The following is a 13,394-nucleotide window of genomic DNA, read 5'->3' on the forward strand; positions in this document are numbered from 1 at the left end:
GTCTTCCTCCGCTTTGCAGTGCATAGCTTATGCAACATACATTACTCATACTGGAGGCAGAAAAATATTTCTGTCAAGATCTTTTCACTTTTCCAGTGCTTTTTACTAGTAAAGAGCTGAGAATTTCATTTCAGTCTCTCTGTAGCTTCGGGTAAAAAGGACACAAAGCAAACCAGATCATCTAACCACAATTACATTGCAGTATAGAAAGAGTCAGAAAATTGTGCACATGTTTAGAAGCCTCTAGTCAAAGGCAGTTTTATAATCTGAATATATGATCAAAACTGAACTGTGGAAAGCATATTATCAAGAAGAAAAAAAAATATTTAAAGTAGAGTTGACACAGAAGAATGATTTAGTTGTGCCAGTTAGTATAAAAGCATACAAATTATGTCTTCAAAGTTCTATGACTTAAATATTGGTGGTTAGGCAGAGTTGTTTTTTACATTGCTTTTTTAAATATATTAAGACCTTGAGATTAAGGCAACATTTTGCTAATAGATTACGGTAAAACTTTTTAAAATGTGCTTTAAGAAACTGAATAAATCTTTACAAAACAGGCAATTGTTAGTGTTAGGAAATAGTAGTGTAGGGTATAAGGGAGGTGAGTATGTAAACATACAGGTTGAAATAAATGGAAAGCTTTACATCATTCTCCTGGTGATGCCATTGTGCTCTTTAGCTTATATTTCTTTTCATATTAGCTCTAAGCTAAAATTTATTCACACCGAAATTAAGCTGGAGATAATGTTTTCACATATCTTTCTCTTTAAACTGAATTGATCAATTGATAGAAGTGGTAAAAACAAAATTGAAAGTATACATACACCTATTGATTAATTAGCATATTTTAACACAACTAAAATATAAATTAAAAAATGCATAAATGAAGCCTGAATGTCACCAGTCTTAAATGTAGTTTCATTTGCTAAGAGGAACAATGATTCAAAAGTTTTAAATTCAAATTTGGAAGATGATTGCAGTTCTAGTGTAGGAAATGTGTTTTGTTCTGTGTTTATGTTTTAAAATTGTGTTCTGGCGGAGCGGTGTGGTGCTTGTGAGCTTCCAGCATGTCGTACTGGGGCCAGGGCCAGAAGGTGCAGAAGGTGATGGTGCAGCCCATCAATCTCATCTTCAGATACTTGCAAAATAGATCTTGGATTCAGGTGTGGCTTTATGAGCAAGTGAATATGTGGATAGAGGGCTGTATCATTGGTTTTGATGAGTATATGAACCTCATATTAGATGATGCAGAAGAGATTCATTCTAAAACAAAGTCAAGAAAACAACTGGGTCGGATCATGCTAAAAGGAGATAACATTACTCTGGTTCAAAATATCTCCAACTAGAAGTGATCAATGAAGTGAGAAATCGTTTGGCAATACAGTTGGTTTTATAGATGTCCTTTGTTAGAGATGTAGTTCTAAAACATGTATTCATATTGTTCTGCTCACCCTTATGTTATTACCAGATGACAATAAATGCTGTGGGACTGTTTTCATCAAAATAAAAAAAAAATAAAATAAAATTGCGTTCCAGGTGAATAATCATGAATGCCCATAGGTGAAAAGAGCTATGGGCATGAAAATCTTAGGTGTGGATCTAAGTGATTAATTTTTTAAAATTTTGCCTCTGGTTTTCAGCTTACACTTTCAAGAACTTCCTTTATTTTTCCTTTTTCTTAGTAGTAGGAATTCAACATACAAAGTTTATATGTAAAGCCTGAAAAAATTGCTACATAGTCATGAACGCTTTGAACTCTAACAATATAATACTGCAAAGACAGTTCATTGGTGATAAAAATCAGTATGAGAGGAGACTCTACTTTCTGTGATTTGGCCCTCTGGCGTTATGTCAGTATATCAAAACTGAAATTGCATGAAGATGGATTTTCTTTTTGTTATTTTTACATAATCTTGTGCTGTGCTATGCTTAGTCGCTCAGTTGTGTGCAACTCTTTGAGACCCTGTGGACTGTAGCCAGCCAGGCTCCTCTCTCCATGGAGAGTTTCCAGGTAAGAATACTGGAAGTGTGTTGCTATGCCCTCTTTCAGGGGACCGTCCCAACCCAGGAATTGAACCCAGGTCTTCCACATTGCAGGAAGATCCTTTACCATCTGAGCCACAATTTTAGTGTTGTACATATGTTCTTAGAATAAAAACTACAATTTGTATTACAGACAAATTGTAAAAATTCCCATTGTGATTTGCTTTTGATAGGAGACATTTAGTTACATGACTATTTACTTGCTTAAGGAAATTTAAATTTTACAATGGGGACCTCCCTGGCAGTCCAGTGGTTAAGACTCTGCACTCCCAATGCAGGGGGCATGGGTTCAGTCTCTTGTTGTGGGAACTTGGTGGTGTAGCCAAGAAAACAAAAAAAGAAAAAGAACAATGAAACAATATTAAAATTAAAAAAATAATTCTACAGTGATGAAAGCCTTACATTTTTCTTTTTGGAATTTGCATTCTGAGCAATATATTCTAATGAGAAAATTTATAGTTTTTCCTCTGGACTTAACAGTTTAAGGACCTTGCTCACAAAGTTGCCGCTTTAAACAGAAATGAACAGTACAGAAAATAGAACTTCAAATCTAGATCACTGCATGGTCTATGTGTTCTGTCTGAGCTGAATGTCCACTACTGACTCACTTGGTTGTATGCATCTGATGTCACCTTAGCTAGGAGATATTGCATCCAAAGGTGCCAATTTCAATTTAAGTACACATTTTCCTTTGATGGTGCTTGCAGTGCCATTTTCCTGTCAAAAAGATAGAGATACTTCTCACAGTTGAAAATTAGCTATTTCATAGCTTCATGCTCTTTCACCAGAAGAAATTTTTTTCTTGTGTGAATAGTGTGTATCTCAGATGCTTTCCTTGGAGTAGTTGCACTAAAAATAACAATTAAAATGGGGAAAAAACCCAAACTTTGAATTTACGTCTAATCCAAGCATACTGTAATCCACTTATCAGAGAGTTAGTGGCCATGCTTCTTCAATTGCATACATACATACATACACACAGTTGGAAACAAACTGCTTTTTAATACAGTTGAACCTGTATCTTCATTTATTTTCAGATTCTTTTCATTTGCAGCACATTTCCACAATTGTCTAATATCCTATAGTTTTTCTCACTGAGCAATGGCATCTATTTGTGTTGTGAGGATCAGTGATTTGAACACAGACAGGTTATACAGAAGCAATTGTGGCTGATTATATTAATATTGCCCTTATCAGTAAGTACAAATATTAAGATGTTTAAGTAACTTTATTAAATTAAACATGACATTACAAAACATGTGTCTCTTGTCAAATCACTACTTTATACAGTAATACAGATGAAAATTCTTTACTATACCTGTTTAGAGAAAGTTTACATATTTACTTAAAGTCAACTTCATTATAACAACTGAGGTAAATAAATAATGTGTTTGAAACAATGAGCCACAATTCAATATTTCCTGATAATGTATGTTCTTGTATGTTCTACTATGTGTTTTTCTTCGTTATCTTCTTATATCTGAAGTTCTATTTCCACCCCCCTTCCCTCCATCCAATGTATTTGATCATTTCTCTAAGTCCCTTGGCTGAACCAATCTCTTTTCATGCAGAGGATAAAAAGAGAAAAACTTCAAAGTAGGTTCAGGTAATTAACAGCTGAGGGGAATATAATCTAAACCATAGGCCCTGCTTTGCACCCAGGCTGACTCTCTGAGCCAGCCGGCAAGGGAGCGCCTATTCCCTATAGCATCTAAATCTGCTTCCTCTGAACAGCACTGCCAGGCCTCCAGTTATCACATCTGCATTTCAAACACCATGACTCTGGCATTAATTATTAATTAGCCTACAGTCACCCTAGAGGATTCAAGTTCCAGTCTGCACATACTTATTCATTGACCTCTATCTTAGTTTTTGTTGGGGGAAAAACTCAGTAGAATGCTTAATAATTTCCTTTCTCTCAGACCTTCTGTTCTAGTTTCATGGAGGGGATATAGTATGTTTTCCAATTGAGAATAATCACATAGTGGCCCCCAAATTTGTTTACAGTAAAATGTTTTATCAAATATTGAGGGGCAAAGAAAGAATGAAATGATTTATAGACAGTATTGAGTGTTGAAATGTACTTTTAAATGTTCAACACTGACTGACTGTAGTTTCCCTGAAATGGAAGATACGGTCATTGGTAAAAGCTGTATATTTCTTAGTTCTTAATGAGAACAACTAAAGAACTTGTAAACTAAATTTCATCCTTGAAAAATATATGTGCATGATCATCTATCAAAAATATAGATGCATATGATGGCAGTGATGTCTAAAAAATTGGAGATACAAAAATGATTTTTTAAAAAATAGATATTCTAATTTTGGTTTATTTCAAGTAGAAATCTAAAGATGTTCACTTATTATCAGTAAATATTTCAATGTATAAATTATTATGTTATTTGTGACAAGCCTTTGGGCCTAAATATTGAAGCCTGTACAGAATAGAGTTTAATCTACCTGAGCTGAGAGTTAAGCAGACACAAGTATGTATCTCAGACCCATCACTTAATAAGTGACCTTAAACCGATATCATTTCTGAGATTCTGACTACCCCTTAGGAAAATGAGGATAGCATTAAAACATACTTCATGAAATTGTTATAAGAATTAAATGACATAATGTATATAAAATCCTCATCATAGTACCTGACATATGGTAATACTCAGTAAGTGTTAACTATGCTGCTGCTGCTGCTGCTGCTGCTAAGTCGCGTCAGTCGTGTCCGACTCTGTGCGACCCCATAGACAGCAGCCCACCAGGCTCCTCCATCCCTGGGATTCTCCAGGCAAGAACACTGGAGTGGGTTGCCATTTCCTCCTCCAGTGCATGAAAGTGAAAAGTGAAAGTGAAGTCGCTCAGTCGTGTCTGACTGTTGGCGACCCCATGGGCTGCAGCCTACCAGGCTCCTCCGTCCATGGGGTTTCCCAGGCAAGAGTACTGGAGTAGGGTGCCATTGCCTTCTCCAGTGTTAACTATATTAGTAAATAATTGCTCTTTTATTTTACTGTGAGCTTTCTATAGTTTGTCTTAATTTGGTTTTATTTAAAAATCAATTCCACACTGCATGTCTTTCCCAATATGGAGTTTTTGAACAGCCATGTATGAATATGAGCCCTGTTATACTACTCAGAAACTACTATCGCTAGTCCCCCTAATACCACTCACATGCCATCATAATTGCCCCCTTCTGCACCCCAAATCATGTTTTCTTGCTTTGTATTGTGAACTTTCTTCTGAAATCTAGTCATCACTGATGAAAACCTCTCCCCTTAATATAAGAACCCCTGTGGGTTTTCCCAAATATTTTAACTTCTATCCTTGGCATGTGAGGTCTCTTCTGGAACCACTACACCTGTACGATGTTTCCTTTCTTTGGAATTCATCCAGGAATCCCCTTTCAGGGAAACTGTAACAAGAGTAAGATTTGAGCACAAATCTTGCTATCTCTGGGCTTCCCAGATGGCACTAGTGGTAAAAAACAAACAAACAAACAAAAAAACCTGCCTGCCAATGCAGAAGATGTAAGAGATGAGGGTTCAATCTCTGGGTTGCAAAGATCCCCTGGAGGAGAGCATGGCAACCCACTCCAGTACTTGCCTGCAGAATCCCATGGACAGAGGAGCCTGGTGGGCTACAGTCCAGGGTCTCAAAGAGTTGGACATTACTGAAGCATTTTAGCACACATGCACTTACTATCTGCCAAGATTGAGTCTGTTTCTAATACTGAAGTGGAAAGAGTTGGTGTCTTGTCCTGAGTTTAAATTCAGAAATCCTGTTCCATAAAAAGCTATAAATAATAGTTAAAGCCTGGCACTGTAAACACTCTGCATTGTTTAGATTGTTTTGCTTTTTGCATAGAAAAAGTGTGTTTTTATTAAAGATTTATATATTTAAAAATTCTTATTTTACCATGATTTTCATTGTTGCCATTCACACTGGCAGAAAATTAGCTGAGGTGAGAATGTCAACTTACCTGTGCAGATATGATATTAAAGTGAATTTTAAACATATACCACAGGTACAGGCTTAGAGAATGAGCAAAAGTTGTCACCTAAATAACAATTGTACCATGTAAAAAATTAATGAGTAGTGAATCAGTTTCCTAGTGCAATAGGACTTTGTGTCAAATCTTGCTACATTTCTCATTTTTTGGTTGTTGTTGTTCAGATGAGAAGTCGTGTTCTACTCTTTTCGACCTGATGGACTGCAGCAAAACAGGCTTCCCTGTCCTCCACTATCTCCCAGAGTTTACTGAAACTCATATCCATTGCATCGGTGATGCCATCCAAACATCTCATCCTCTATTGTTCCCATCTCCTCCTGCCATCAATCTTTCCCAGCGTCAGGTTCTTTTCAAAAGAGTCGGCTCTTCACATCAAGTGGCCAAATATTGGAACTTCACTTTCAGCATCAGATCATCCAATGAATATCCAAGGTTGATTTTCTTTAGAATTGATTGGTTTGATCTCCTTGCTGTCCAAGGGACTCTCAAGAGTCTTCTCCAACACCACATTTCAAAGGCATCAATTCTTTGGTGCTCAGCCTTCTTTATGGTCCAACTTTAACATCTGTATATGACTACTGGGAAAACCATAGAACCCAAGAAAATAAAATCTGCCACTGTTTCCATTTCCCCCCATCTATTTGCCACAAAGTGATGGTACCAGATGTCATGATCTTAGTTTTTTGAACATTGAGTTTTAAGCCAGCTTTTTCACTTTATTATTTCACCTTCATTAAGAGGCTCTTTAGATCCTCTTCCCTTTCTACCATTAGGGTGGTATCATATGCATATCTGAGGTTGTTGATATTTCTCCCCGCAGTCTTAATTCCAGCTTGTGCTTCATCCAGCCTGGCATTTCACATGCTGTACTCTGCATAGAAGTTAAACAAGCAGGGTGACAATATACAGCCTTGACGTGCTCCATTCCCAATTTTGAACCAGTCCATTGTTCCATGTCTGGTTTTAACTGTTGCTTCTTGACCTGCATACAGGTTTCTCAGGAGGCATGTAAAATGGTCTGGTATTCCCATCTCTTTAAGAATTTTCCACACTTCCTTGTCGTCCACGCAGTCAAAGGCTTTCATGTAGTCAAAGAGGAAGAAGTAGATGTTTCTCTGGAATTCCTTTGCTCTCTCCATGATCGAATGAATGTTTGCAATTTGATCTCTGGTTCTACTATTTTTAAAATACAACGTGTAAATCTGAAAGTTCTCAGTTCATGTACTGTTGAAGCCTAGCTTGAAGGATTTTAAGCATTACCTTGTTAACATGTGAAATGAGCACAACTGTATGGTAGTTTGAACATTCTTTGGCATTGCCCTTGTTTGGGATTGGAATGAAAACTGACCTTTACCAGTTCCCCGATGGCTTAGTAAATAAAGAATCGGCCAGATTCAGGCAGATGCCATTCGATCCCCGAGTGGGGAAGACCCTCTGAAGGAGGAAATTGCAACCCACTCCAATATCCTTGCTTGAAAATTCCCGTGGACAGAGAAGCCTGGTGTGCTACAGTCCATGCGGTAGCAAGAGTCAGAAATGACTAAGCATGTGCTGCTGTGGCTTTTACTGAGTTTTCCAAATTTGCTAGCATATTGAATGCAGCACTTTCGCAGCATCATCTTTTAGGATTTGGAATAGCTCAGCTGGAATTCCATTACCTCCACTAGCTTTGTTCATGGTAATGCTCCCTAAGGCCCACTTGATTTCGCACTCCAGGATGTCTGGCTCTAGGTGAGTGAACACCATTGTGATTATCGGAGTCATTAAGACCTTTTTTTGTACAGATCTTATGTGTATTTTTCCCACCTCTTCTTAATCTCTTCTGCTTCTGTTAGATCTTTGCCGTTTCTGTCTTTAATTGCATGAAATGTTCCCTTATTATCTCTAATTTTCTTGAAGAGATCTCAAGTCTTTCCCATTCTATTGTTTTCAGTTTTCTTTTTCTTTCTGCGTTGCCCACTTAAGAAGCCTTGTTTATCTCTCCTTGCTATTCTCTGGAATGCCGCGTTCAACTGTATATATCTGTCCCTTTATCCTTTGCCTTTTACTTCTCTTCGCAGCTATTTTTAAAGGCCTCCTCAGACAACTGCTTTGTTTTCTTGCATTTCTTTATTTCTGGGATGGTTTTGGCCACTGTGTCCTATACAATGTTATAAACTTCTATCCATAATTCTTCAGTTCTAATCTCTTGAATCTATTCATCAATCATGGTTCAGTTCAGTAGCTCAGTCATGTCCGACTTTTTGCGACCCCATGAATCGCAGCATGCCAGGCCTCCCTGTCCATCACCAACTCTTGGAGTTTACCCAAACCCATGTCCATCGAGTCAGTGATACCATCCAACCATCTCATCCTCTGTCATCCCCTTCTCCTCCTGCCCCTAATCCTTCCCAGCATTAGGGTCTTTTCCAATGAGTCAACTCTTTGCATGAGGTGGCCAAAGTATTGGAGTTTCAGCTTCAACATCAGTCCTTCCAATGAATACCCAGAACTGATCTCCTTTAGGATGGACTGGTTGAACCTCCTTGCAGTCCAAGGGACTCTCAAGAGTCTTCTCTCCAACACCACAGTTCAAAAGCATCAATTCTGCAGCGCTCAGCTCTCTTCACCGTCCAACTCTCACATCCATACATGACTACAGGAAAAACCATAGCCTTGACTAGACGGACCTTTGTTGGCAAAGTAATGTCTCTGCTTTTAAATATGCTATCTAGGTTGGTCATAACCTTCCTTCCAAGGAGTAAGCGTCTTTTAATTTCATGGCTGCAGTCACCATCAGCAGTGATTTTGGAGCCCCCCAAAATAAAGTCTGACACTGTTTCCACTGTTTCCCCATTTATTTGCCATGAAGTGATGGGACCAGATGCCATGATCTTAGTTTTCTGAACGTTGAGCTTTAAGCCAACTTTTTCGCTCTCCTCTTTCACTTTCATCAAGAGGCTCTTTAGTTCTTCACTTTCTGTCATAAGGGTGGTGTCATCTGCATATCTGAGGTTATTGATATTTCTTCCAGCAATCTTGATTCCAACTTGTGTTTCTTCCAGCCCAGCGTTTCTCATGATGTACTCTGCATATAAGTTAAATAAGCAGGGTGACAATATACAGCCTTGACAAACTCCTTTTCCTATTTGGAACCAGTCTGTTGTTCCATGTCCAGTTCTAACTGTATAAGCGATTTGATTTAGGTCATACCTGAATGGCCTAGTGATTTTCCCTACTTTCTTCAATTTAAGTCTGAATTTTGAAATAAGGAGTTCATGATCTGAGCCACAGTCAGCTCCAGCTCTTGTTTTTGCTGACTGTATAGAACTTCTCCATCTTTGCTGCAAAAAATTCAATCAATCTGATTTCGGTACTGACCATCTGGTGATGTCCATGTGTAGAGTCATTGGTTGTGTTGCTAGAAGAGTATGTTTTTAATGACCAGTGTGTTCTCTTGACAAAACTGTGTTAGCCTTTTCCCTGTTTCATTTTGTACTCCAAGGCCAAACTTGCCTGTTACTCCAGGTATCTCTTGACTTCCTACTTTTGCATTCCAGTCCCCTATGATGAAAAGGACATCTTTTTTTTTTTTTTTTTTTTTTTTTGGTGTTAGTTGTAGAACGTCTTGTAGGTCTTCATAGATCCTTCAACTTCAGCTTCTTCAGCATTAGTGATTGGGGCATAGACTTGGATAACTGTGATGTTGAATGACTTGCCTTGGAAATGAACCAAGATCTTTTTGTTGTTTTTGAGATTGCACTGCTTTTCAGACTTGGTTGTTGACTATGAGGGCTACTCCATTCCTTCTAAGGGATTCTTGCCCACAGTAGTAGATATAATGGTCATCTGAATTAAAGTCACCCATTCCAGTCCATTTTAGTTCATTGATTCCTAAAATTTCGATGTTCAGTTTTTCCATCTCCTGTTGACCATGTCCAGTTTACCTTGACTTATGTACCTAACATTTTGGGTTCCTATGCAATATTGTTCTTTACAGCATGACTCTACTTTCACCACCAGACACATCCACAACTGGGAAAGTCTTCCACTTTGGCTCAGCCTCTTCATTCTTTCTGGAGCTATTTCTCTGGTCTTCTCCAGTAGCATATTGGACACCTCCTGATGTGGGGATTTCATCTTCCAGTGTCATATCCTTTTGCCTTTTCATACTGTTCAAGCTATTCTCAGTATTCAAGGCAAGAATACTGAAGTGATTTGCCACTCCCTTCTCCAGTGGACCACATTTTGTCAGAACTCTCCACCATGATCCGTTGCTCTTGGGTGGCCCTGCATGGCGTGGCTCATAGTCTCACTGAGTTACATAAGGCTGTGATACATATGATCATTTTGGTTAGTTTTCTGTGATTGTGGTTTTCTTTTTGAAGGCCATGGGGTTGTAGTTCTTGCTTCTTCTGTATTCCCACTGATGTATGAGGATAAGAGGTTTGTGCAACCTTCTTTATGGGAGGGACTGGCTGTGAGGAAAACTGGATCTTACTCTGGTGGGTAGGGTCATGCTCAGTAAATCTTTAATCCAGTTTTCTGCTGATGAATGGGGCTGTGCTCTCTCTTTGATTAGTTGTTTGGCCTGAGGTGGCTCAGTGCTAGAGTCTGCAGTCTCTCTGGTAGGGCAACTGACTCTATGGTAAGGCTAATCGTGACCTCCTCCAAGAGAACTTGTTCCAACACTGCACCTCCTAGGACTGCACTGCCAGTGCTCCTGTCACTGCAGCAGGCCTCTCTCAATCCACACCTCCAGAGGAGACTCCCACATACTCACTGGAAGGTCTGGCTCAGTCTCTTATGTGGTAATTGTTCCTTTCTCCTGGGTCCTGGTGTGTACAAGGTTTTGTTTGTGTCCTCCAAGAGTCTCTGTTTCCCCTAGTCCTATGGAAGTTCTGTAATCAAACCTTGCTGACATTCAAAGTCAGATTCCCTCAGGATTCCCAGTCCCTTTGCCAGATCCCCTAGTTGGGAAGTCTGATGTGTGGCCTAGAACCTTCACAGCAGTGTGAGAACTTTGGTGTAATTGTTCTCAGTTTGGTTCACTCACTTGGCAGCTCTATGGTAGGACTCCAGGGTCTGTGGTGGGGCTAATGGTGACCTCCTCCAAGAGGATTTATGCCACACACCCCACATCCCAAGAGAGCTGTAGCCAGTGCCCCTGCCCTATAGCAGGCCACTGCTTACCCATGCCTCCACAGGAGACCCTCAAATGCTCATAGGTAGGTCTGGCTGTTTCTTGTGGGGGTCATTACTCCTTTCCCCTGGGTCCTAGTGTACACAAGGTTTTGTTTGTGCTCTCCAAGAGTCTCTAGCAGGCATGAAGTTTGATTTGAACATGATTGCACCCCTCCCATCTTCTCTTTTCAGCCTCTTCTTTGTCCTTGGACATGGGGCATCTTTTTTATGGTGGATTCCAACATCCTCCTCTCAATGATTGTTCAGCAGCTAGTTGCAATTTTGGTGTTCTTGCAGGAAAAGATGAGCGCATGATTTTCTACTCCACCATCTTGAGCTCCTTTCATTTTTAATGAAGGGCTAAGATAAAAGCATAGAAGACATACTTAGAGAATTTTCAGAGAAAGAATATATTGCATGGGAATTAAAATTCTGAAAGATTTCAATAGTGTGAAATGTTAGGACTGAGGAAATTGGAGTTAGATGAGACTTCAAAAGTCATCTAAATTAATACAGAAATTTCTTCTATAACACTCCTGAACAATTGTCCTATAGTCTTTATTGGAACAAGTCTATTGATATGAACTTCACCATGTCAAAAAAAAAAAACAGCTTGTTTCATTTTGACAAAGTTTTGTTAGAAAGCCATGGCTCATATTGAACCCAAATTCTTGTAACCTAGTTTGGGACACCCATTTGTTTCCAAATGACATCTCTTCGAATATCTGAAAACAATTTATTTGCCCTGCCTTATTATTTTTTTTCCCCATTCTTAATATCTTCAGCTACTCCACCCATTCATCATTGAAGTGGTTTAAAGATCTCTCACTCTATTTGTCTGCCACGACAAATGCTATAGACTAGGTGGCTTTAAAAACAGAGTTTTTTTCTCACAGTTTTGAGTCAGAAGTGTCAGTATGGTTGGATTCTGATGAGGGCTTTCTTCCTGACTTGTAGATGGCCTTCTTTTCACAAATTCTATCAGATTAGGGTCCCACTCTTATGACCTAATTTAATCTTAAGACTACATCTCCAGATATATTGAAGGACTGGGCTTCTACATATGAATTTGGGGTGAGAGAGACACAATTCAGTCCACAGCATTCACTATCCCAGATTACATACACTTAGCACTCTCACATAGTCAAAGTTACTCTTATAATGTAGTGAACTAAAGTAATTCAGGTAAGATCTGAGCAGTGCAAATAATAATGGGAATGTTTCTCTTTTTGGACAATATGCCATAGTTTTTCTGTTATGACCTAAGACTGTATTTAGTTTTACAGTAGCTATTTAAACAGGTTAGTCACTCAGTTGTGTCTGACTCTTTGCAACCCCACGAACTGTAGCCCTCTAGGCTTCTCTGTCCATGGGATTTCCAACCCACTGCAGTGGGTTGCCATTTCCTCCTCCAGGGGATCTTCCCAACCTGGGGATTGAACCCAGGTCTCCTGTATTGCAGGCAGGTTCCTTACCATTTGAGCCACCAGGGAAGCCAGTAGCTATTTATGTTGTATATATGTCTAATGACAAAAAATAACAACCTCGCCACTCACATTTAAACTTTTGGTGACTTCTCTTCATTATTTTCTTTGGTTTTAAATGTCTGTAAATGTAATTGTAATAATACTTTATAAGCAATTGTATGTGCTAAAGTTTTCAACTTATTATATGAATTCCCTATGTTCCCTTTTTATAAATGTTTTTAAATGCTTCATATTATTTCATCTTAAGGATGTTTCATAATTTACAAAAGCATTCTTTTCTGTTGACTTTGAAAATACTGTAAACACAGTGAGATTTACACCTGAACCCATATTTATTTGTAAATCTTTTAGGATATTTTGTTCTTAGATTCATCTTGTGGGCGTATGCATGCACACACACACACATACACACATCATCGTTTTGTTTTCTCAAATAATAGCTATCTTTCTTAGGATTTTTTTATGGATAAATTTAAGATTCTTGTATATCTTAGTCTGCATTGGAAAAAATATTGCTGAGAAGGCTAAAGGTCAAAGACAGAGTCACTGTTTTGCCACTTGAGATTTATCTTCAAGTTTACGAAGAATCCATTAATCAGCACTCTTTAAGAAAACTTACATATCAAATTACAAGCCCATGCAGCAAATGTCTATCAGGTAAAACTTGAGATTTTGAAGTCAAGATGGACTTA

General features: G+C 38.6%; 1 pseudogene; it reads left to right on the plus strand.

Moving 5' to 3' along the window:
* The first annotated feature begins 1,046 nt into the window (after positions 1-1,046).
* Positions 1,047-1,349, plus strand: LOC145535485 (small nuclear ribonucleoprotein E pseudogene; annotated as a pseudogene).
* The last annotated feature ends 12,045 nt before the right edge of the window (positions 1,350-13,394 follow it).

Source organism: Giraffa tippelskirchi, chromosome X, assembly GCF_054371585.1.
Source record: "Giraffa tippelskirchi isolate mGirTip1 chromosome X, T2T-mGirTip1v1.2.pri, whole genome shotgun sequence".
Taxonomy (NCBI): Eukaryota; Metazoa; Chordata; class Mammalia; order Artiodactyla; family Giraffidae; genus Giraffa; species Giraffa tippelskirchi.